Consider the following 27158-nt stretch of genomic DNA (forward strand, 5'->3'; position numbering starts at 1 on the left):
CCCTAAAGTATGTGGGATAGGTAAAACTCATGATAAACCCCACCAAAAATTTGCCACGTTACATCACAGTGTAAACAGAGAAATGTAAAAGTATTCTAAACAACAGTCGATTCATTTAAAAAAAAACAAAAAAAAACACTTGATGAGTATTGTTAGTTTGCTCAAAGTTGTTTGCGGTGACTTTGTAAGGTCATGCAAACGTGGGTGAATGAAAGCGACACATTTGGATCTGGGCTAAAGATCTATTTCCATCTGTGGCTCACGTATTTGCAACACACGGGGGCTGTTTTGCACGCACGGTGCTGGAACGCTTCCCCCCTTCTCTCCATCTCTCCTGCTTTCTCTCAGCTGGTGTGTTTTGTGCGTGAGAAAGCCAGAGTGACAGAAGCGCTGGTTAAGTCAAAATCGCTGCATGCAGCCAAACAATGTAATACGTCAATATTTGGGATTATTGTTCTCCTTAAAAAAAAAACAACAACAAAGAAAACACAGCACCAGGAAGCACTGAAGCAATTTGTCCTCATACGATGTCGGGTCATAATGCCGCCTGGTACTATTTACGGTGGAGATCGATGGAGTGACAAGCACTGGAAAAGGTTTGTTCAATAGCCCCAAGGTCTGTTTAGCGATAGATTTGTGTGAAGCGCGTTTAAAAAAAAAAAAAAAAGCTAACCGACAGTTCCGCAGATCCTTTTTTTTTACAGCATTGCAAAGAAAATTTTGTAGACCTGGTGCTCTGTGGAAACTCTCTCGGTGGAGACCACCCATCGACCATAGCAAAGAGGTCCGATCATTCTCCAGAAAGTGTGCCAATTGGTGTCAGACGAGGAACGGTAAGCAATCCTTGATTGAAAGACCCCAAGGACCGATAACTCCCCAGGATGGTTCAAATGTCTTCTACACTCCACATGTTCAGTACCTGAGCCCGTTTCCAGAAAGGAGACGTACTGCCATTAGGGCTAGCTGAACCGGCTAACATGCTAACAGTGTATATGACCCAGTAGACTATGGTTCTGCGGCCTGTGACTGACTGACGACCAGGTCAGGGTGTACTCTGCCTTTCGCCCGAGGTCAGCCAGGATAGGCTCCGGCAAATCCCCGCGATCCTGTTCAGGATAAGCGCTGTTGAAAATGGATGAATGGATGGACGGACTGCGGTTCTACTTTGTGACAAATTGGTGTCAGAAGCGGGACGAATGGCCACGAGGTCATCGGTTGCATACCCAGTTCAAAAAGGCAGCTGAGTTAGGATGGGAGTTCCCAATCTGTGTTCTTTTCTCTGCTGTTTAAACGGCACACGTCCGTATATCTCTTCTTTTACCTTTTGGGACAGCGAAAGGTACGCCCCATTTAGCGAAGCACATTAATTTGTTGTTAGCATTGTTTCGGAGTCCACCGAGAGAAAAAACGTCCTCATCATTTGGAGTTGTTTTGACAGTCGGCGCCAGTTTGCATCCGGCGCCAGGACTGAAGCCAAGCCTTTTAGTCTGTCTCGAGAGTGAAAGCACTTCAATCGTTAGCGTTGACTTTCTGTCACGGCCGATTTATTCGTACAATGCAAGTTAGAATTTAAGGCTAACAACCCATTTGGTGTGCGTACATCATTTTGTGGCCATTCATCAATTGAAAATCGCATCTCTTCAATAAACGAAGTGATGCAAAAGTCATTCCATTGGTACTAGAGGATTTTCATTCAGGGCTTGGTACGAAACGAGTCCAGTCTGGAATGGGGATCCAAAATGTCCGTGAATGCCCGAGACCATTTACAGACAAAGAAAAACAAAACAAAACAAAAAAAAAGGTCATTGTGCATCTGGAGACCCATACGGAGCAACAATCAGCCACCAACAGATGCAATGCAGACACTCAGCCTAATTGCGACGCTTTATCACGGTTGCCCTCACTCAACAGGATCAACGCAAGAGAAGAGGAATCAGTGAAATGATGAGGATAAGCTTCTCAATAAAAAACAAAAAAAAACACCATCTAGAAATGGCCATCAATCATTTATTCCATTCATATATGATTAGGAATTTGTGTTTAATCATCATTTAATCACGTTACGAAGCTCGATAAGAAAACCTTTATTTGGCTCACAATGGAAATGTGTTTTTGACACAACTCATTTACTGTGCAATAATCTAATTGTAACATGTATTTGTTCCATATTTTGATGCATTTTTATGATTTAGAAAACATTTATGCCTGAATTTTGGGAGGGCGGGGTGGTTGGAACGGATTCGGACATTTACATGGAAAACGCGTCTCTACTTACAAAATTTTCTAGTTAAGAAATTTCTTCCAGGATACATTAATTTCGTAAGTCGACCTATCAGTGTATTCTAATTCTATCAATCACTTCACGTGAGAGACCCGTTGAGCAATCTTCTCACGACCTTGCCAATTCTCAACGTGCTCCATTCTCACGATTATTGCAGGGCTACGGAATCTGGACGCCACACCTCAAGATGATACCCTCTGCGGGCTCGATGCAATTATCAACCCCTTCGTTCCGACGCGTGACTCAGTCGAGGGCTGATGCGCATATTAACATCGGCGGTGGCGATGTTAATATGCGCATCAGCCAATGAGAGGCCAATTGAGATGTCTTTTGCACCCACGGAGCCAGACTGAAAACATTGACGCATGCATTATTCGTGGTTGACGGGGTTTTTTTTGTTTTGTTTTTTGGCAACACAAGAAATGCTGCGTTTCGTGAAAATACAAAACCGTCACTTTACGCAGAAAGTAACATAAAAGAGAAAATATTCTTCCATTACAGTAAGTGGATCCACAGTGTTGAAAGCTGCAGTCAAGCAAAACATGAAATAATAATCATGTGCGCAAGAATCGGCTTGGCCGGGGGTGTATTCAGGTAAGTGTTTTGTTTTTAGTTGTTTTTTTTTTCTTCCATTATGGCACAATTTCATTTTGGCAAATACAACAAAGGCATTGTGGGGGAATTTGCATCAAGCGGAGGAAATCACACGACAACTCCCAAAAGTACAATAAACTGTCAACATTGGAGGGACGTTAAGGAAAACAACTTTGCAGCTAAAAAAAAAACAAACAAAACAAAAAAAAAAGGGTATAACGTGTGAATAAATGAAGAGATCGCTTTGAGGAGAATTTAGGAGAGGATTAGGACTCCGCTAATTTAACATAAATTAACTCCAGAGTTGCAGATTATGTCCCTAAATCCCAATTTAGTTTGATCTCCATTCCATCTTTCAGTAATGAACAGCATCCATCACTGGCAGCATGTTGGCGAAAGAATGCACAACAACAACAACAACAACAACGGAATTACGACGCATTCTTTTCTACAGGGCCGCCGTACAGGTTTGGCCGAAAGCGTTAGACTCAATCAATATTTTCAATTGAGGCTTGCTGGCGCCCATTAATTGCGCGACAGTCCTTTGTGTGACGAGGCACCAATTAGACTGCCGTGTAGGATGAACAATCACGGACGTGATGCTGGGAAATGAGTCATAGACTTCTGTCGATATCGCTCCGTTGATGGAATCGGGAGATGTCTTAGAAGGGGAAAGATTTTTTTATTGAGTTTTTTTTTTTTATTGTCTGGTTTATGCCGACGACACTCGCCTACGACCGTCACTGCAGCGCCGCTCAGGCCGAGGCTTCCGACTGTGGTGCACTGCGCTTGAATTTCCTAACCATCTTAACACGGGGGGGGGGGGTCTCTCCTTGTTTTGCACTTCAAAAGGAATTGAGCGAGAGGAGGACAGAGACGTGGAAATGGTCGACCCGGGACAGGGAGTGAACATAAAACTGGAGAAAACCAGGGGGTGATGACGGCACGGTTGGCAGCCGCTCGTTGAATTATGAATCAAGACCAGAAGGAAAACCTGTTGTTGATCACTTGCCAAGCTAGGTATGGACCCCCTGGCATGGACCTCCTGAAACTACCTTAATCCATATTTGATCGATTGCATTTCCTTACAGGGCTATGAAAAAGTTCTTGCCGTTATCATGGTTATGTAGGCGACTCTTCCAGTCCTCTGACGAGAAGCGGGCAAGCGAGCCATGAGGCAGTCAGCGTCCAGTTGGATGGACTCTTAGGACAGCTAATTGCTTTTCTATAGACTCCAGAGAAAGTGGAAATAGTGGGATGATTATGATGAGCACAAAAGAATGGTCCCTCATTTATCGCGGGGCGGTTACATTCCAAAAATAACACGCTGTAGCTAAAATCCGCCATGTCTGAATTCATTTTTTTGTACAATTATTTTAGTTAGTATTTGATATGTTTGGAGGGCGGGCGGCCCGGTGGTCAACTGGTTGGCGCGTCCGCCTCACAGTGCAGAGGCGCAGGGTTCGATTCCGGCCTTCCTGTGTGGAGTCGGCATGTTCTCCCCTTGCCCGCGTGGGTTTTCTCCGGGTCCTCCCACATTCCAAAAACATGCACGGCAGGCTGATTGAACGCTCCAAATTGTCTCTAGGTGTGAGTGTAAGCGCAGACGTTTGCTCATCTCTGTGTGCCCTACGATTGGCTGGCAATCTGTTCAGGGTGTCAAACGTCATTATTTTTTCACTTCGGTTCGCATTCACACGACACTTTTTGCAAGTGAACGCTGTTCTGAAAAACACATCCCACGCACTTGACGAACAGTGCTCCCATTGGATAGAAATTATTCGGCCGCCATACCGAGCACAGACCCTGAAACGGAAGAACACATGAAAGTCAGACGTGCTGCGTTCCCGCTTTGCGTATTTGCTTTCATTAGAGCTGCAAAAATGCGGAGTGTCAAGAGAAGCTCATTCAAGGAATGTTTTGTGACACTCTGTTTCTAATTTTGGAACAGCGTTGGCGAATGCGTGTCGTAACCCGAAGGAGACGAGGTGCTCTGCGTGCCCCGACCCAAAACATGCCGGCAGCGGCGTGGCTAAACAGAAGACTGAGGATCAGGAGGATGCGGATTAGCGTTAGCAGCTGTCAAGGGCAATTTTTTTTTCCCACGATGCCTGGCTATGGTGACTTGTTTAGCCCAAAAAGGAGCATGTATCCTTGTTGTTGGCGCGGATAGGCATTGGTTTGTATTCACAACAGAAGCGAAACGGAGCAGAGTCCGTTTGGATGAAAATATGGGTCACGTTATGGTCCTTTAATCCGCATCACGATTCGTTTGGGTGTATTCACACATGCATAAAACCAGCGTGGGAAATGAACCCTGGTCCGTTTCAAGTGGAGCGAACAGTTTAGGTATGAATATGCCCCAAGATACAACATAGATCGCCTAATAGGAAAGGGGTGCATACACACTTTCTTTCATTTTCATTCCAAGACCCTGAAAAGCTTTTGTGAAGATCTAAAAATGCTCAGGTGCCCAAACGTTTTGACCAGGATGGAGAAAACTTGTTTACAGTGCCCACTTCTCGCCTCTATCCTTGCCGTCATGCGTCCTCTCAACTCGTTCTCTACGAAAAAGTAAATAACGGCGAAAACCGACACCACAAAACTAGCGGGATATTAAACCGCGGAACATTGTAAACAGCAGTGAAGAAAAGTGAAAGTAAAACCGTTGGTGGGAGGGACATAAAAATGGTGAATGGGGCGCATTTATGTTGCACCGTTCCACAAAACGACACTCAGGGCACTTGGAAATGCTCATTCGCGAGCACAATGAGAGCAGCAATTAGAGAGGAGAATGGGAAATGGTGAACGAAACCTGCAACTTACTAGGACACCGGCTCCCCATAATGTTTCCTTTCCTGGAGTTGAAATAACAAACTAATATCCATCAATCAGTTTTAACAGCCGTCGCTACGGTGATCAATTAGTTCCCGCTCTTGCATCAACACTTACAACGCGGCTGCTGTTTATTATCTTTTTTTTTTCTTTTCATAAAGTGCAAGCTCCAGGCGGTGCGAAGGTTTATTTTACTCAGGCGCCTTTTCGGAGTGGCGGAAAATTCACCTCCTAAGTACGAAATGCATCTAATTTAGTGCGCCCTCCGCCGACACTAATTGTAATGATCGCTACGAAATTGTGTGGACGTCTAATCTAAAATGACACACACATGCCTGAAATGGAACAGGAAGGCGGCCATTTTGGATTGAAGCAGCGATCTTGGAATTTTTCGAGATTGGTTTCACATACAAGCCCACAATAGGTGATATTCAACAACATAAAGACCACATAAAAATGTATCTAGTTTTCCCCCTTCCACACATTCGGGCTTATTGAAAGACAAATGTTAAATATGTTTTTTATATTTGGTGGCAACAGAACAAATGGTAAACATGAGAAAAATAATAGATGCATTGTACTGTCTGTGTACATGCCTGTACCTCGAAAAGGTGGCCGGCCTTTTATTGTCATTTTTATATGTTTTGGTAAAATATAATACTATAAAGTGCTTTATAAAGTTCATTAAAAAACATTGTTTGGGGGGGCTGGAACTGATTAACGGCAGTTCTATTCATTTCAATGGGGAAAATGATTTGACATGCATATGCCGTTCTTGGGAAAGAAGAGACAATGAAGCACATGCTGCTTCACCAGACCCATTATTATCTGCTGGCACGCAGCATTCGAATGGCGCCCAGTGAAGTTAATATCTGTCATCTTATGATTTTTCCAGGCCGCTGGTGCATTCATGTGTGCGACGTATGTGGAAGTGGAGGGGTTGTGTGATACATTCCTCGGGGCCGCCCCCATCCTACGTGGTAATCACTGACTCTGATGTGTGCGGAAACAATCAAGGAGTGAATAAATAACCGTGTCTTCGCGTCAGGGTCGCCTTAGCGATGTTCGAGTCTCCCGGCCGGCTAGAAACCTGGATACTACCTCAGGCGCAATCGAAAAGGACACTTTACGTCTTTATCGTGGGGGGAAATTAAGAATTTTGAGGGTGCGTCGACGCCAGCCCTTGCGCCGCTCGACTGCTTTCCTAATTACCTGCCTCACGGTCTTGCCGCTATCTCCAAGAGAGGGTATTAGCTAATCTATGTAGTACTAAGAAAAAGATCTGCATAATCACTCTTCAATAGGGTGTCTCACATTGATATTTCATCCTTAATTACTTGGCTCCTTTGAAATATCACAGATACATGGCCTTTTTTTGGGATGGGGTGGGGGGGGGGCGTTTTTTCCCCCTACATTCAATTGAAGCAGACGTTTCATTTCAAATGTTTGAAAGGGACGGTAGGCCGTCACAAGTGTAATAGGAGGAGGGGAAATTGCTTTCTTTTGTGGGTTTACAAAAGAGAGAAATAGCGCTAGACAAAAACAAAGGGAATGTAGAGAAATGGCAGAAAGTGTGACGACGTGCTGCAATACTCGTGTGTTGGATGTGTGCCTTTAAGGGGAGTGGCCTAAGACGGCGTCTGTTGGTCATAACAGCAGCTCCTTATTCGTCTAATTGCATAAATGCCTAACTCATTTTTAACTTGCTACTGTGAATAAAAAAAAAGTTGCTTGCTGAAATTTTGTCCCCCACCCACACCCCTCACTATCTGTGTAGATTATCAGTCACCCAGTCTTGATAATCTGCAAAATCTTAATAAAGGCACCTCGTCTCTTCTTGTTGGTTGACTTTGTTGTGTGTGTTTTTTTTTGTTTGTTTTTTTAATGGCATAGTCAATCACGCTATTAACCCTTTCATGCACCTTGTAACCTAATAACATGAAAAGCTGCCCCTGAAAGGGTTAAACTAACAATTTGCATGTGTATTGGGCAAAAACATAAATAAATATATAAAATTGACCGCAACTTGGAATAACTCACGAGTTGAGGTCATTGGCCAGTAGTTTCATCCCAAGTCGGCGATAGACTGCAGCTCACTTGCAACAAACCTAATAATGACAAGCGGCATAAAAATGGAGGGAAAATACAAAGAGCTTCTTCTGGAGACCTTCCGAAAAAAAAAAAAAAAAAGAGAATATACACTACGAGGAATAATTGGCTTCTTCTTTGAGCCTCCTTTCATGTTTGTCACATCCTCGCCACATGGTCTTGTTTGCACTCTAAACCCGAAATGGCGTTCTGCTAAATCCTTACCCGTGACAACCGGTAAAAGGCATTTACATTTTGTGCATTTTTCTAATTTGGAAGAGGCTCGTCAATTTGCACCGCGAGATAGAGCGGCGGCGGCACACAAAGAAGCAGGTCACATCTAATCTGCGGCGCGCTCGCGTGCATCCTGTTGGCGGCGCTTGTACATTCGAGCCTGTTTTGTGTGTGTAATTGCAGCGTGCTTGAGGTGGCAAATGTAATTCGCCAATGAACAGCCTCACCATGAACGAGCCGGATGAGGAAAGCCTGAATCGTAAATTAGAGTTGGTGAAGACTCAATTAAGAGGTCACTGCAATGCATTATTTGTTTTGACTATCTTGTGAGGCTCTCGTAATGTAAGCGCACGAAGCAGATTTTCTACGTACAGCATCTGTGGTTCGTTATTTATCATTTCTGGCAACTTCCACTTTTCATTCACTCCATTTCCCTCCGCTATTGTACCTTCATGACTACAAAAGCAAATCGGAGTAAATTTTACATTGATGTAATGCTTGAGCCACAAGGCCTTCCCAAATTCTTTTTGTGCAGTATTTACTTTGCTAATATGGTGTGACAGGTACGTGCACGCCATTAATGTTTTTAGACACACCAGCTGTGCAGGCTAATTGGAAAGTGTTGCTAAGCTACAAGGTCTTCTATATTCAATCAAACTTCATTACACTAATGCTATCCACTAAATAATGCTATCCAATAAAATGATAAAAAGCAGCAAAGCTGCATAAATACTTTGATATAATAATAATTCGAACCACATAATGTAATTAAAAATACGGCATAAACAAACACTTAACAACTCTTCCGTGTGGATGAAGTAGCACTTATACTAAACTGACCCAAACATTGGCATTAAAAAAAAAACTCACCGCCCAACCTGATCAATTAAATTCGTTTAGATTAATTCAGTGAAGTCAGAACGTCAATGTTCATTGAATTATGAGCATTTTTCAGCATATGGGTTAGCGTGCGCGCGCTAACCGTGCTCACTCGCCAACGTGCAAAACTTCAACCGCACCACTGAAGCAAACTAAATACATGAAAATGGAAATAAAATAAAAACAAAACCCCACCAACTCACATTTTAAAAATATTTTAGGTACCGTATTTCCCGCACGATAAGGCGCTTCGGCTTATAAAGCGCACCTTCAATGAATGGCCTATTTAAAAACTGTTTTCATATGTATGGCGCACCGCTTTATAAGGCGCATAGAATCGAAGCTACAATAATGGATACGGTGGCGTTATGCATCCACTAGATGGAGCTATGCTAAAGAGAATACATTACAATACAATACAGCTTTATTCATATAGAGCTTTCACCATCGCTGCAGCTGTAACAAAGAAAGAACATTTAAAATACTATGTCCAAGTAAACAGAATATCGATCCATACATAAGGCGCATCGGAATATAAGGCGCACCATCGGTGCGCAAAATACGGTACATTTAATGTCAGAAAATAAATGTGTTATTTTCCGTTAAGATACTTGCGCTGTGATTTCAAGTTTCGCTTTCAGGAACTTTATTCAAGACTGCTACGTGCTTTCGTGAAACACAATCTCGCAATGCCCCTGCACCTCTACCCATGTGAGTATTCATAGAACCTTCACCTTAAAGCACTACCACGGAGATGTTCTCCCCAAGCTGGAAAATCGCCACCATTGATCATCGCCGCTCAGCGAGAGATGAGGTAAAACCCAATGGATTGCTTTAGTCTTTTCACTTTGACTTTGGGCTTTAACAGCCTCGGCTGCAATTATCAGGACTAAATGGGAAGATGGCCGCGGCCCCTCTCTGGCGGCGCCGTCTCATTTGCCCAAGCCGGCCTCACTTCTTGCGAGTTGGAATGTGGCTGTTTTCTCGCTAGTAAGTGTCTCAATGGCTTTTACTGACCATTAAAGCCCATCAGCCGCCGCGCGTGTTAATAATAAGGGATGTCGCCGCATTAATGGATGCCACCCCTGGTCCGAGTAGGTCAGACTGTGGTCTGTACGCTGAATTAATTAATAAAGAGTAGCTGCTTCGGTACCTTGCTGGTGAAATGACGCATCAGGGTAATAACTCAGTCACTAATGAATAGTTCATGTTTGCGGACCCTGGCAGGTCTCATGAAAGTTTTAGGCAGGAAACAGTAGCTGAACTTAAAAATGTCATCCGACTCAGAGTGAATCACAAAATGTGTGCATGGCATTAAAAATAACCATTACGCCAAAAAAAAAATAAAATACAGTTAGGTGGTTGGCTATTAGCTCGAGCCCAATTGATGAAAAATGTACTTGTTTTTTTTGTTTTCAATTTTGAGGTCCGGGCAAAAAAATCTTAAAATTACATTATAGTAGTTCAAATGTTTAAAATAATTTTTGATTTAAAAAAAAAAAAAGGATTTTTTTCTGGGAAAGAAAATATAATTTGCTGCTATATCAACCTGTATTGTTTTGTGTTTTTTGTTATTGTAAAGTGTCCTTGGGTGTCTTGAAAGGCGCTTATAAATAAAATCTATTATTATATTATTATTATTATACACAATGTTGATTAAGAAATTTAAAAAGTCAATTTTATATTTTTGAAAAGTTAATTTATTATGATGCCATATCTTTATTGTTTAATAAAACCTTTGCATCAGCTGCTTGGCATTACTGGTAAATTGCAAATAAAAAATCCTCAAAATTGGAAAGTTGCTCCTCAAATTAAGTCATGGATTTGCAAAACTGCTCTACAAAGTAAAAAAACCTAACAAAAAAAAAAAATAAATTTCAGGCCTTAATAGCAATACTATTACAAATATGCATTTGAGGTGCAGGTATTATTTTTGTGCTCATGTTCATTCCAGTGCCGTTTGTTCAGTACAGTGATTGAAAGTGCACAGTTGAGAGCAACAGGTCATGCTGAAAAATGATTGCTCCAAAATCTAGTGGTAGCAAAAAAAAATAAAAAATTAAAACAAACTATGGTGTCTTTTAATGGTGTCATTTTGTCAGCGGTGAATTCAGCATCTGGCATTCATAGCAAGTCGACCCAAAGACAAAAGAGAGCAGCAGACAAGCAGAAACTTATGAGTCACTTACAACCACTTCAACAAAGAAACAAAAGCCTCAACTAATTAAACGGGCGGCACAGCCAAGGCTGGCCCGATCGGCACCAGAGGCTGACAAGCAGGGGAACTTGATGAGGTAAGTCACTGCCGGAAACCCAACAGAGGATTAACAACAAATGACTGAGCAGAAACGGAGGGCACACTCTGGGGGTATTTGCATGGAAAAGACACAGGTGGGAGATGCAAGGACAAGAGAGGCGAGGTAGGGCGGCGAGTGATGGACGCAGAGGGGGCTGGCAGGGCCGCTGAGACGTAGCCGAGAATAACAATCAGGCGAAAGCGACGAGGCGCAGAGGGACGCGTGGAAATGGAGCCCAGGAAACTCAATCGTTGCTTTGCTCAAAACCATCCAACCATCCATTTTCTATTGCACTTGCTGCGTACTTTATACGTACTTAACTATATATGATTTCAAAGCATAATAGAATCAAATGTAAATAATGGACATTCCCAGCGTGAATTCAATGGGCATCGAGTCTGGTGTGTGTGCGATGCATACTGATGGACGACATCCAACCACGACTGGGCTGCAGGAAAACGAGTCGTATCTCCACTGAGGATAAAGAATATATGCGGGTGAGTATTCTTGTGTGCGCTATTCGTGTCTCGCTACCATGTGTTTTTAAAAAACGATAGCAAATGCTCTTGACGTTTTTGAAAGCATCATAATTTCGTTACTGTTACTGACACACAAATGCAACTTCCATTTCCTCAAAAAGGAAAAAGCCACTGATGCTCGTCTTTCCTGGGAAAGGAAACATTGACGATGTCATGAGTCATGGAATATGCATTTGCATTTTACGGCATATGTAATTGTCTATTTGAGAATATTTCAATTATTGGGTTTAGCCGGTGCATGAGAAAAGAAAAAAAAAATGATATTTCATTAATTTCACGAATCAAAAGACCGTCTCCCATTTCCGATAATGTCAAGCTTCATCATTATTCCATCATTTCAGTATGCCAAGAGAATGTGGATTTCTCATTTGAGGAATTGGGAGCCCATGCCAACGCTGGCCCGGGTTCTCTTCTTCTTTTCCCCAAAATATCAATACTGGATGGATACTTTTGAGATTTCCCAAAATAAGAAAGACACTTCGGGGGGAGGAGAGGGGGTATTTAATTTAAATGACATTAAACTCCTGCGGAGCTGCCCATTCTGGGCTGCAACTTGGACCCCTCCGTGCACTCAATCTGTTGATCGAGGACGCAGTGAAGAACAAATGAATTGACTGGCAGCCTTACAAATGCGAACGAGTGCCGCACTGCTCGGTCAATGCCAAGGTCGCGTTTCCTCGCTTGATTAAGGTTAGCGCCCAGGACAAAATGGAAACGAGAGTCACGGTCGGCGGCAGGTTGTGGTATGCGCAACATGTGTGGTCGGCCTATCGATAAACGATGTTTCAGCCTCGCAGCCCTCCAACTTTAAAAACCGTCAGTCGCGTTTTCGAGCCGCCTCGACGGCGCTCGCAACAAGATAACGCTCGCTGGAGAGCAGGAGGTGAATTTACCCTTTGCTTTCTCCAAACGGCCTGCCCCCGGGTGAATAAATGCACTGTGAAATAGGACGGAATTTATCGAGACCCCCCGCTGTGAATGTTATAGGGCAGGAGATTGGAACGGCGCAAGTGGAAGTAAAAGTGGGGAAATGGCACTGTTAGACATGTGAGAGAGACAGAGGTCAGGATTTACAGACTGCTTTGATTTGAAATAATAACAGACCGGAACAGGCAGCAGCTACGGTATTTGTGATCCGATCCCATTATCTGACGTGGTGAAGCAGCATATGGTTCATTATTCAAAGCCGTTCTGGTGTCCACGTTCCAGGTAACAGCACACGGTGATCCACTACGAAAACAGATTATTTGTAGAGCAAGTAAAAATCAGCAACTAATCGATTACCAAATGACAGAATAATTATTTTGACGACGGATTTTTTAGAGGCACCGTGTCACTGAAAACTGTCCAAATTGTCAGATTATTTTGCCAGTTTCAGCAAAATAAGACATTTGTGAACATCTGCTTTTAATTTGGAAAACAATGATCGTTTTTGTCGATTCTTTGGACAGGTTACAGGCCAAACCAGTAACTGAATCATAATCAATATACGTCAGTCTGTAATAAAGTCCTGTTTTTTTTTTGTTTGTTTTTTTAAAGGGATGAAAATTTTTAGCCGGTCAACTAAGGGGGGGTGGGGGGGTACTATGGATTAATCCCAAATAATAATTATTAGTTTCAGCCCAAATAATGATAATCGAATAAGTCACTCATTTATTTTCTCATCCATACAACCGCTAATCCCCATAATCAACCAATGATTTTGTAAAATGAATTGAAATATAATGATTGATTTATTTTCATTGTTGCCAATCAATCAATTAATTTTATTATATAATTCAATGTAAAAAAAAAATTCGATAATTTTTTAATAAACCCATTTTAGGGGGGGTGAAAAAAAACAAAAAAAGCAAAAACAACTAACCAAACTCCTCAGCTGCTGTAGGCCACACCTCACGCCCAGACACTCGCAGGCAGACTAACGGCCCAGTTTCAGCTCCTGACATCAATCACCGAGCCATGTCCCTTAAAAGGCACACATCCAACATGTACATACACTAATGACACTTTGCAGCATTGCAAACGTGTCCCAAGCTTTCCAATTTTTGTTTTTTTTTCTGCAGGGACCCTCCAAAGTCGTCTTTTGAACTGGCATCAACTTTATTACGTTTTGATGTGAAAAGCCCATTTTGTGTGTGTGTGTGTGTCGTCACCCTTTTACTTCAACATTTCCTTGGCTAAGTCCTAGAGTGGCCATCCAACAACTGGATGATTGCTATTTTGACTGTTATTCCCTAACATTGGGCCTGGTGCGGTTGCCATGCCAACCAAATGAATGCCGAAAACCCCACCGGAGCACCACAGCAACTGGAGCTTTTTTTTTGTTTGTTTCTGCTACTGCGAAATCATAATGTAAGCAACAATGCATTCTAGGAAATATGCCGTTTGAAGGATGGCTAAAATAAAAATAAATAAAAGATTCCTGTCCAGGTGCACATAATTTCATTGAAGTAAAGTCATTTTCTCTCCACCGTTAAGGTAATGGCCCTTGACACGTTTCACATACATTGTTTTATTTCATTTTTCCTGTGCAAAACCATGGCGGTGAGCGAACGGCAAAACAAGCGGTCAGGATTTCGAATGCGACTTTTTCCATTTAATTGCATCTCTCAAATGAACTTCAAAGCGACGAGTAATTCCCCGTCTTTGTCGGCATCCCCCCCCCCCCCCTCCCCCATCCAAAGCTTGTCCTCTTTATTAAAAGCCCCATCGCCCCCTCTCCCCCCTTTTGAACCTGTCATGTTCAAAAACACTTCTCCAGCTCCTTTGCTCGGCGGGATTAATGAAATATTTGATATAAAGTGTCAAAAGTAAGGTTGTAACATCTCAGAAGCACACTCGACTATCATAAAGACTGAAAATTATATTTAATGATATACAGCTCTGGGGGGAGAAAGAAATAATCAACAATGAATTTTCTGCAAATAAAAATGCTCGAAATGATGTTGTCAGTATTTTACCAGATAAAATAAAAGTTTTTCTTTTCCCAAAACATGAATTTATAAATATCTAATTTAGAGGTACAGCAACCAGCAATGTGAAAACCACACGCTTTGAAATCAAGAAGCAAGTGGATAAAGTTGGCTACAGATGCCACACGACAGCGGCAAAGCACTACTTATGTCGAAATGGAACCCTTCGCCACCCTTTCTCTAAATTGTCCATAGGTGTGAATGTTTCTCGTCCAAGTCAGCCAGGCTTGGTTCTCTCTCCACTGTGAGTCTTTTGACTGACATCCCCAGTTTTTTTTTTCTTTTAATACAGTGCAGTGTTTATCTTTCGGAACAATGGGGGACGAGGGGGGGGGGGGGGGTTCTGGTGTTCTAGCAGTGAAGCAATTTCAAAGCAGACAAAGTGATGGGTGAAGTTGAAGAACTAAAAAAATAAAAATAAAAGGATAGAAACAAAAGTATGAACTTGTACAATTTTCTCACAGTTTTTCCCACCACTACCCCTGTGAAAACACCTATTGCAGGTCAAATGGGGCCCTTGCATCACACGTCCGTGGGGGTAACGGCTTGTTTGGTAAACCTCATCACAGGAAAGCTCACAGGCACACACACACACATGATGAATTGCGACTGAGGGGGGTGGAGAGGGAGGCGGGGTGGGGGTGGGGGGGGGAGCTCATCTCCAGAGTAGATGAGCTGAAAACAAACTTGACGTTTGTTGATCTTCAAAAAGGTTCACTGTTGGACTAACAGTCAGACACCTGTGAGGTCAAACAATTTCAGATTTAACCTGGAAAAACCCCAGGGCATCTTCCACCATATGATACTTGATTTTTGTGTGTGGGTGTGGGTGTGTTGAGACCTTTCCACCACGCTTTTTCTTCCGCTTTTCTTTGCAACACAAAAGAAAGAACAGCTGCTACGGATCGCTACAGGACCCAGATCTCTTTTTCTTAGCCTCACACGAAAACTAAGTCGCACCTAAATGTCTTGACTTACTTAATGATGACCGATTAAAGCGCTCAGTATGTTTTGGATTGGGGGAATAGTATGAGTTGATTAAATAACAGGATGACGAAGGACCAGACAAGACCATCTGCCCGGGATAAGAGATAGTCTGCGTTGACTGAAGTTAGCGGAATATGACTAACACGAAAGCTGTCACGCTCTGTAGTTAAGTATTAATGTAGATATTCAACTACTTTACTACAGACGCTGAAATGTAAGTGCCCAAACAGCTTATTTCCCGCAAATATTGTTCACAAATCTGTCTAAAACTGTTACTGAGCACTTCTCCATTTCAAATGCTGGTCAACCCATTTTTACACTTTTTTTTTAATCAGAGATGCAAGTAAAAGTCATCATTAAAAAAATTTTTTAAAAAGAGGTAAATATTTTTTATCTGCCTAGCCGAGCAGCACTTCTGCCCGACTGTTATGTAAGAGTTGGGTTAATTTATATCATAACCACCTGCACAAGTTTCTCTTCCCATGACATGATCTGCTGGGCTGGGTGAAGATCCAGAGCCACTTTCAAGTGACGGCCCAAGTCTTTTGTGTGTGTGTGTGTGTGTGTGTGTGTGTGTGTGTGTGTGTGTGTGTGTGTGTGAGTGTGTCTCCTTTAAAGAGTCACAAACTTGTGTTGTGCGTCAGCTGTATCATGATCCGCAAATATTGAATCTCCCAAAGCCTCTTTCTTGACTCCTGGCAGCCTCCTTTGGAGCCGCACACTTCGCATTCACGAAACGGAATTCCTAATCACGTCACGCCAAAGTATGTCGAATAATATTTTTCTAACCCCGAGTCTGTTTTACTCGCAGGAGATCGTCCCACTTCCCCTCTTCTGTTGTTTGGAGATTTCTCGTGGCCGCTAAATTACTCATGTGATTAATAAGTTGCCTCTTGTTCTACACCAAATATGACGAACGCGGCAGCCTGCCAGAACAGATGTGACAATTGCAGAGTGTGAAATATTCAAACGTGGCCTCATATTCCAAATGGAAAGAAGAGGCGGATGAAGTAAGCACTGGAATAAAATGAATTCACAACCCATTAAATAGTTACCCCGAAAAAAAATTATAATGGAAAGATTGACTCTCTTATATGTCTAGAAAAATGCCATTATATAGACATCCTTGAATTCTTTTTCATTTCCGGCTCTGGCCTTCCCGGCTGGAGTTTGCATGTTCTCACCGTGCCTGCGTGGTTTTCTCCGGGTACTCTAATTTCCGCCCACATTCCCAAAACATGCATGGTAGGTTGATTGGCCGTGCTAAATTGTCCCTAGATGTGACTGTGAGCGCGAATGGTTGTTTGTCTGTGTGTGCTCTGCGATTGGCTGGCGACCAGTTCAGGGTGTACCCCGCCTACTGACATGAATATTAAATACAATAAATAAACATACAGTACTTCATTAAAAATGCAATCATACATTAACTGGGAAATACTGTCTAATTATTTGTAAAAAATAGATCACATTTTAATAAAACCAGCACAAACCCCATTCAGTGATTTGAGCATGGTGTCATGATAAACAAGGTCGAGCTAAATTAATCCATTCAGTCAACTCGGCTGATGAAACCAAAAAAAAAGGTAAATATTTCCTAATATGCAGCGCAAACATTTACTCTTATGGTGCCATATTCATTGTATGTTAATTCACACGATTACGCTGTACTGTGTTTGCCGTTTCGAAAGGGAAATCATGAGCAAATATTTTTCGACAAACGGCTTACCGTCGGCAGCGCATATTAAAGTTATCGTCCCCCACCCCCACCGACTTCCTTCATATCTTTGACCCCGTTTGTGGGTTAAACAAGAACAATGATGCCCCCCCCCCCCCCCGCGAGATGCGACCTGCCGCTCACTTCCTATCATCGAAATGTGCTCCTGCTCATTAGATGGACATTACCCTGTGGCCAAGCGAGCAGCTTGAGTCTTTATAGGCATTCATTGATTAAATTTAGCCAAACATCAGCCCCGGGGGTCACTTTTAATTGGGGGCCATGGTGGCAGCTGCCTAATACTCAAATCCACCATGGGAGCTTTTGCATATCTCAGGACAACACGACTCATCATGAACATTCCAGTCCATATTCCGCCATACAATAGAATCACCAAAGTCGGACAGAAAAGGAAATAATCTGGCCCGACGAACCTTGACTCTTAAAGTGATATTTCTAACTGTCAAGTGGAGAAATTCAATGTTACCTTGACTGACAAGTGCCCCAAATTACGAATTTCTCATCAGAGCCATCGCTTGGTCTTTACTTTGGGCACCCGCAGCGGCTCCTCTCTCCTGTGGTTGAAAGGAAAGAAATTTCATCTGTGCTGTGTGTTGTACATTGGAGCACATTTGACAATAAAGTTGACTTGAACTTAAAATGTGAGCAAAATTGTGACCGTCAGATATGTTTAGGAGAAGTGAAAAAAATATGTGATGCCCTCGCATATGGGCAAGGAGAGCCAAGGTCGCCGATGCACTTTCATCATTGAACAGCCAAACTCACAAATAGGTCACACCCAGAAGCTCATACACAGACCTAACAGGTCTCTCGATGGCACTGAATAGGCCACACCCCTTAAAGGCAAATACCACGGGACGTACAGTACTGTACATTAAAAGTAAAAAAATGCACTGCACAAATGTTGCCCACCCCCGCCAAAAAAAAAGCAGAGGCCGAGTTCATCTCTCTGATACTTGAACTGAGGTTTTGAATTTGAGTTGTGCGCCTCACTTTCAACTTCAGCAGTTCCATTATATTTTATCATACAATGCAACACCAAAATGTGTTCCTGTATGCATATTTCCCAAAGGGACAGAGTTCCAAAATGTAGAGAGGTTGTTTTTTTTCTTTGAGAAATGAACAGCGCCGTATTGTAGTGTGACAAAAAAAATAAAAAATGAAATAAAAATAAAAAAAGCGAGGCGGAGAGGACAAGGAGAAGGAATGCGACAAATCAGCATTGCATCCACAAAGCGGCGCCTTTTAATATTCACCGCCAGTCGGCTCCTGATTCATTTGGAGACTGTTGGCATTGGCGAGAGGAGATAACTTACACTCTATGCAATCATCTCCCTTCATGCTTCGGTAACGAGCAGGACACGGATTTCTTACGCCGAGTCCAGCTTTGCTCTGGCAAAAGCGGCTTGCGGTTTGAATTAGCGGCAGAAACTCCAGCCGGGCAACCTTATTGACTCTTTGACATTTACGGCCAGTGAGGAAAATGAAGAACGGGATCAATTAGTACAGTTTGCGGTTTCCCAATCGTCTCCGATCCATCATGATTATGTTCGAACTGGGTTTGAGGAGCTCGCAAGATCATACATGAAGTTTTTGGAGGAGGGGGGTCTTTCTGCAAGCCTGAATCCAAATCCCCACCTCATGCAAATGAGCCACTACTCACCCCGCCCACCTCTGGGGTGCAACACCAGATCAGCTTTCGTGACTATAAGGGGCGGAGCTACGGAGTGGCTGCTTGTGCACCCGAGTCCTCACGAAGTGAAAGCACGGCGGGTATTTTCACTCGTGAAGGCAGCACTTCACCGAGTTGCTGAAGTTGACTTGCCAAAGTAATGTAAGGGGAGCGCAGCACGTTGTCACAAGCGAGACGTTCCGGGTTTTGTCTGTCGAGCTTGATCCGCCTACTCCGGTTTACTCCCGCCTTCCAAAAACATTCAGGTGAATATGCGCGCTTCGCTCATCGCAACGCATCATGTCAGGCAGAACAATGAAATGCTTTTCCGCTAGATGGCAAAGAGGTTGTTTTATTTCCGACAAGCCTTTCCAAACAACTGTTAACAACATTCAAAAGCAAAGCGGAGAAAACAAAAAGTCAAAAATCGCATTCTGCCACAGCGCAACATCGATCGGAATTTGACGATTCGTTCAGCCCCAATTGCGATTGCGGATCTCGCACACACACACGGACACACTGATCGACTACTCTGGCGTTCAGGATGCACCAAGTGACCCGCCAGGTGCATCAGTTACTCGGCCCGGCAAGGAGCGCAACACTAAATCCACTCGAAGTGTAGTGTCACACGGCGGAGCGCCTTATCTTCCAAATGATTTTTCGTCTTGAGTGCAAACAACCGCCGTCGTCAAGAAGGAACACAGTGCTGACAACAAGCACTCGAGAGCTGATACGACCTGCCTCTGTCAATGTTTGTCAATTTAAGAAGACACGGGGACGGTCGTCAGTGGCGGCGGGGAGGAAACAAACGGCGAAAACTCACACTCGCTTACGTCCCTTTAAGTGGGCCGCAAGATGTGAAGGATGAGCCCGGATACTCGTCTCACCTCGCATCCGATATATGGATCGGCCGCTCGTCTTTCCTTGTGGAAATAATGAAATGCAAATGAGCAGCGACTTCTAAGTTAAGTTCTGGAAGGCGGGCAGCCTTGTCGGAATCGTCCTCCTGCAACCGCTTGTAAACTTTTGCACTCGAGTACGAGCGACTCTTCAAGACGTTATTTGTATGACTCTTGCAAGGGATTTTCTTTATGGCGCCCCAGCGGTTACTCCTTTGCGCTTATTTCCATTCTTTCTTCCAATAAAAGAGTGCATTAAAGAAAAACAAAGCCTTGGTCGTGTCAACCTGAAGTGGAGCCCGCCAGTTTTTCGGTGCCACCCCACCCCCCCAGCCTTTGGCGAATCAGTCACCCACGCCGGCCCTGGACGCGATATTGCAGAGCATTGCAATTTCATGCACTCGGGACAGATAAATCTTTCGACTCGGCCGACCATAAATTTTCAAGAGGACGCTGAACGGCCACACGGTGTGCCACGACTGCACCTGACGCCGTTGAGGGAGAAGAAAAAAAAAAAAAAAAAAAAATCTGGGATGCGCAGAGCCGCTCCATGATTTTTTTAATTCTCAGCCCTGCTGCAAGTCAGTGAAAATGAACGAGCCACATGGGGCGCCCATAACGACTCATGGTGATGCTTAGTGAATGAAACAAACACAGATTTTTTTTTCCCCATCAGGATGCTGGAAGGTCAAACCAGAGGAATATCATCAATCCGCTAAATGTCAGCGTGAAGAAATACAAACAATCTGCTCGAATGCAAACAGTATTAGTCTGAGCGCTACACAAGAGGGAAATCCTACAAAGGGGAAGGTAGACAGTAAACGCCCCCCGCCCTCCATCCCCTGATTTGCAGGGGATAGGGACCCACCGCAAAAAAACTTGGCTACCCCTGAAGGGGTTTGCAATTGCATAAAGATGCCAAAAGATGGCGGCAAAGCACTTAAAATGGAGAGGACCACAAAGTATCAACTGCATGCATCTAGCATGTACAGTACACCGTCACAAACCCATGTTACATGATTTTGGATTGGATTGGATTGGATAAACTTTGTCAAATGTACTTTATGTGTAACATACAGCACAGATTAAATTTCTTCCCTCTCAACATAAAACAAGAGGAGCCGCCGCCGGTGTCCGCGCCGCTATCAAAAGAAAAGTTAAGAAAAAAAATAAAATAATACAAAACATGAGACACAGACAATCGTGCACTCTGAACCACTTTCATGCATGAATAACGGTCCTGTCCTCAAAACATAAAAACCACCTTCACATAAGGCTTAGCAAAAAAATCTGCTAGCATACTAGCGTAAATGACACTAGCTGGGCTAGCTACAACAAGCTACACTAGCTACAATACGTACAGTTATAGCATTCCCCCCAGCTAAAGTTCGGCTGAAACAAAAGGTGACTTTACCACATTATCAATCAAGCAAGTGTTGAAAAAAAGACTAATTCTGTGTTCTCAGGTGTCTCTGACATTCTTCTATCAAAATAAAGCAAGGACAAAGAATTCAAGTACATCCACTTCTAGTCTAGTGGGAGGGAGGTTTTGTCTCATGAAGTTGAGCAACCGCTCACCTCCTCCGCCAGTACTTCAGAGTTAATGTAGATGTAGAATATCAAAATAAGTTTGACACCCCTGTTCGAAAGCATCATTTCGATGTTCTCACCGAATGATTTTCACTCGTGAAGGCAGCACTTCATCACCTGGCCATTGTATCACACATGCAAAACAAGAAATAGTACTCTTATGATGACACTCATAAATAATCAGCTCGGCTAGGAACGCAAATGCAAATCTGTCCAGTGAATACTGAGATCAAGATTAAGACAGTTGGGAAGGGCCTCGAGCTACCTCAACTTGGCAGCAAAGCACTTTTTTTTCAATTTGACAAGGCTATGGCCTAACGTAATAAAGCTCATTGCCTGCACCAAAGCAATACTTTTGTATGAAACATTTTTTTCAGCCTGAGGAAATCTGCGAATGAGCAATTTCACCGATGCCGAAGTGCGAATATGTGGATGTTAGCAGCTTTTGGTTGTGACTGGGTCGTGGTTCCGTCTAACTCGACCATTGCTCGGGAACGGCGGATCGTCACGCAGAAACGGCGTGGAAGCAGTATTATGTCAACTAGCCACATCGTTGCATCACAATCCGGCGACATTTCGAACAGCTCAATTTCAGACCCATTTTCAGAAAAAAGGCAAAATAGTTAAGATTCACTCGGGGTGTTCCATTTCACACTCGGCGGGTGGACAGGCACTTCAGAGACCCAATTATTTGTACACAAGCCAATTTCCCATAGCGTCTCCCTCTTAACATTCAATAAAATTAGCCATCCTGTTCCTCCCAAGCGAGCGTTGATCATGCTCCGTCCCACCGCGCGAACCGTGACAACGAGCTGCCTATGGAGCAAGACACGGCTGGAATATCAATGCCGCCTTCACAACTGGCCTGAACCGAGCTCCTCTTCAGCTCTTATCCCGCCCCCCCCCCCCCCCGCCCAACACACACACACCCCAAACGTGAGCCCGTGGACGGGCCAGCCTGTGACTGATGGAGACATCCTGCAGCTAAAAAAAAAAGAAAGCTTTTTAAGGATTCCCCGCACACGTGTAGCATGCTTACTTGCCCCCTCGACCCTTCAAAAAAAAAAAAGAAACTGGATACAGCTCAGCAGGGTTCTCATCAACTAAATCCACATCAGAGAAGAGGGGGTATGTGAAACACATCCTTCAAGAACAGGATAACAGGATCATGGGGGCTTTACTCATTGGAAGGAGAGGCGATGTTACGCGCAGATACGCTAACAGTATTGGGAATTTCATCCGATTAGATAAGCTCCTGTCGCTTAACTGCAAACTCGCTAACGCCAACGAAAAGGCGGCTATTTGGGAATACGATTGGCCAAAAACAGAAAAGTATCACAGGACTGATTTGGTCGTTTTCTTATCGTTGCATGTGTGTCGTATTGACCAAATCTGGTCAAGTTAGTGTTTTTTCCACAAATCAATCGGTTTGCCCCCGACCGCCTCGTCTGTTATTTTTATGCATTATGATCATTCTTGAAAATAGCTTGTGGACATATCTGGTATCCGGATTGCTTGAACGTCTTTGTATAACTCTGCGGGAGCCGTGCGGCCTTATATCACCTCAAGATTGAAAGTCTGGATTTTTTTTTTTGCTATCAGTTTACACGGCGACTTGTTCCGTCATTCTGACGGAAGTTCTCTGGTCACCTGTTTACATGTGACATGATCGATGTTTTTTTTTTCAAAAGCAACAACGAACTACTAGTTTATAAAACAAGTTCTCTCACTACTATTTTCGGGTGAGAATTGACTTTGTACCGTTTGTGTAAAATGCTCTTGCACGTCATCATTTGCCTTTCATTGTGTGATGTCACAATATGATACGCTAGCTAATACCATTGATCGGTCTCATGTGAAAGTGGTTTGCTTATGTCGAATAATTTAGCGACGGACATTTTATGGTCAACTGTAGAATATGGGTCGCTGATCGTGTGCATGATTTTGGGGTGGTGTTGACGCTTGGTGGTGCTCCCCCTTTTTCAAGTGCTACGTCGCCATCCTGTGCCAACTATACACGATGACAACGCTCTTTTGCAGGGGGCATCTGTTTGCCGAGATTCATCGGGTTTGCCGGCTACAAAGGGCCAATTTGATGATCTGTGTTGTTGGACCAGACGAAATTCATGCCGGATGACTTTTACTACGATGTTGAACTTTAAGTGCACTCGGGATGTTCAGTCAAATCTAAATGTGTGTGCACTTTAACTTTTACGCTAGGACTATTTTTATAGGGTGGGGTGGGATGGGGGGGGGGGGGGGGCGGGGGCCGAGAAAGCCTCACTTTCTTTGACAGACAAGTTCATATATTTTTTATTGTGCTGTCTGTGTGTGGGTTCGACAAGTGATTCTCAAAGTACGTTATGCATACCACTAGTGGTACACCAACAAACAGCTAAATTGTGTGTGCTTTTTTTTCCCCCACCCAACAATTCAGTTGTATTTAACTTTGAAGTAAATTTAATTTTAATAATTAAAAAACGATTTCGAACATTTCGTTTATTTAACTTGTATGTCCAATACATTTTGAGTCTTTTTATCGCGCGCACACACACACACACGCATGCACACGCACACTTATCTACATATTTCCGAAATGAAAGATCGGTCTTGTTTTTCTTTGCTGAACACTAGGGCCTACTATGCTACTGTATTTGTTTCTTTTAGGTGGCACTTGCATCATAAGTCATGCAACGTTTCTGCCAATAAATTTAAAAATAAATAAATAGTTGTAACAATAAAACATAAGTGTTGCTGTTGCATCACATTTTCTGGGCCGGATGACAGCTGGTCAACACCCCCCCCCCTCCCTCTGCCCCCACCCTCCTTTCTTTTTTAATTACACACACTTGAACGCATCTCCCCAAGTATCGATCGCCCTTAAATTCAAAGCCTGCCCTGCAAATTGTCTTCAGCCTCCGCTGCTCCGGTAAGTGTCTACTCCCCGGGACACTTGATGGAACACGCTGCGTGGGTAATAACCGTGTAACTAGCCGGTGATACAGAGATGGCAATTTTAAAAAATAGGTCTTTTAACAAGACTGTCGACTGGAAAATGTGCGTAAAGCCCTAAAGCATGCCCCAAAAATGTGGATGTCAGGCTAAAATGCAATGCCTGGGATATTTCCCATTTGCAATTCGAAAATAATAGCTTTGTTTTACCTCAAAGGCGCGTCCGTCGTATTCCAAGTGCGCCAAAGGTCATTGCGCAAATGTTCAGAGGACAAGAACAGGGAGAGATGACAAGTAGGCAGCAGTACACATGACCTAATCCTCTTCGGTATATGTCCTTCACATGTGCTCAAGCCGATAATCTTCCAAAGGGGGGAGTCCCCCACCCCCGACCCCAATCCCGGTGGTCTATAATCTTCTTTTACCACCCCACCACCCCCAGGCAGGCGGTTTGACGGCGTGCGGTTCACTTTCTTCCGCGCGCACCGGCTGAAGTTGAAGTGATGCGTTCAAGGGTCCAAGCAACTCTGGATAATAGTGTGTTGCTCCTTGCGGCGAGGGAGTTTTCCCAGTAGCATCGCTGCCCTGACTTGTGGCTTACATGGTCTCACACACACACACGCACATCCATTGACGCGACCTGAAACACAGTGGAATTCGAAAGGGAGACACACAACCTGTGAGTCGCTCGGCTCGGCTCGCCCTCTCTCCCGTCGCTTCCCCTTTGTTGCTCTCTGGCGCCACCCAACGTTGGATTTAGCACATTTAGCTCTGTTTGGGCCGTAGTGGAATGAATGCCAAGAACTGATGACAGATAATCACTTTATACAGTAAATGTTGTCAAAATAATGTTAAGTAGGGGGGGGGGGGGGGAGTACAGTCTAAATTTTGTAGCGTGTTTTGTTTTTTTAATGAAGAAAAACGTTCTTAAACAGAAACCCCACGAAACCATATACAGTAGGAACAACGATAATTGAAACAATTGAACAGGGTGTGCATCAAGATTATATGCTTTGAGTCAATGGACATTGTGCAGCACCTTCTGGTGCGTGCACTTTGCCATGAGGGAGCAGTATAGTACAAACATAATGAATACGTACATGCACATGATTGTCTTCCAGTAAGCTACAGTAATATTAGTGGGGGTTTTTTTGGAAAAGGATAAAAGAATATATGTCCATGAGTGTTGTTATATTGCCTGTCTATATATTGTTGCATCATTTGTGGTCAAATAGCCAGTGATTTATAAGAACCGAAACATTGATGCTAGTTATTTATGCTGGTTTTCACTTGGCAATCATTGATCTTTCGTCAGGCACTGTTACTGTACATGGTTTCTTTACATACTAAACAAGTAATTGTCTTCGCTTTATGTTAATTGCCCAGTAAACATCAACAGAGAGAGGCATAAACGAAGCAAATGTTTTTAATAGAGTAAGATATATTTTCTGATGGTACATTTCCTTGAGCACAGTTCAGTTGTATTTAACTTTTAAGTATGGTCACCTTTCTATTTTTTACACACCAAAAAAAAAAAAAAAAACCTGATTCTGGTTTTGTTTTCAGTCCAAAACCATGTATTGTAACAAGTATTGCTTTTGCCAAGGAACTATTTTGAAGTCAGTTGAGGAGCTTCATTTAGTGCTTTACCGCCCTCTTTTGGCACCTATAGGCAATTTTCGTCATTGATTGGCAGTATTTTTGAGTGAGGTGCGCAACTGTCAATGTGGCATAGAAAATTTTGATTGGGCTATGTCGTTCGAACGAACTGCAAAGTCGTATGACTGGCTGGCACATTGGCTCACATACAGACACACACGCACACACACACACACACACAGGTATAAATAAAAATGGATCGACCTCCAACTTGGGTCAGTTTGACCCAAATAGTTTGGGTTGTTTTGTACTAAAAAAAAAAAAAAAAAGTACTGTACCATAATTAAGTTTTTTTTTTCTCTTCGTGTAATTCACAATATTTCATTGGGGCCTTTGCCCCAGTACATGCTAAATAAAGAAATTATTGCCTCGCCCCAGACGCCTCCTGCAAAGCTGAAGTTTACAGCCGAAAAGTGATGCAGCCCGGAGAATTCCAGAGCACAAACTGGTAAACGCTGACCCATATTTAGTAATATATAATTTTTAATTATTGCTTCCTGTTCATTGGAAAATAGTGTCCATCCCACCATAACGAATGTCTTATGTTGAGTAATTAAACGCCCCCAGCCACTATAAGAGAAAATATGTTGAAGAATTTCAAGCATCCATGACAAGTTATCACACAGTAGGGGCAATCGAATGAAAATCCATTAAGTGGTCCACTTTTCAAAAGCCATAACCCATAAAACAGCACACATTTAGCTTGAAGCGTGGGCCCGATTGTCCTAGACAGCAAAAGCACAATAATGGGCCAAAAAAGGCAGCTAGAGGCAGCGCAGGTGTGAGGCGACTGATAAGAAGTTTGATGGGCAAAAGAGCAAAAATGCGGTGAAAAGATCACATGAGCATATTTTGAAAATAAATGCATTTTCTTGTTCCTTGGGGCCCTGAACAAAAGTGATGGAGTGCAGCCTGTTGGTAATGGCGCCATTGCTCAAAAATAAA

General features: G+C 43.2%; 1 protein-coding gene across 1 annotated transcript in view; it reads right to left on the reverse strand.

Moving 5' to 3' along the window:
* LOC147198959 (protocadherin-15-like) overlaps positions 1 to 24927 on the reverse strand; it is a 188639-nt gene extending 163712 nt beyond the window's left edge. The window contains exon 1 of the mRNA XM_086122233.1: positions 24765 to 24927. The gene's annotated coding sequence lies outside the window, so the exon portion shown is untranslated. The remainder of the gene's footprint in view (positions 1 to 24764) is intronic.
* Between the last annotated feature and the right edge of the window lie 2231 nt (positions 24928 to 27158).

The sequence above is a fragment of the Hippocampus guttulatus genome, chromosome 10 (genome assembly GCF_054856545.1).
Source record: "Hippocampus guttulatus isolate MCC_2025c chromosome 10, RoL_Hgut_1.0, whole genome shotgun sequence".
NCBI classification, from domain to species: domain Eukaryota; kingdom Metazoa; phylum Chordata; class Actinopteri; order Syngnathiformes; family Syngnathidae; genus Hippocampus; species Hippocampus guttulatus.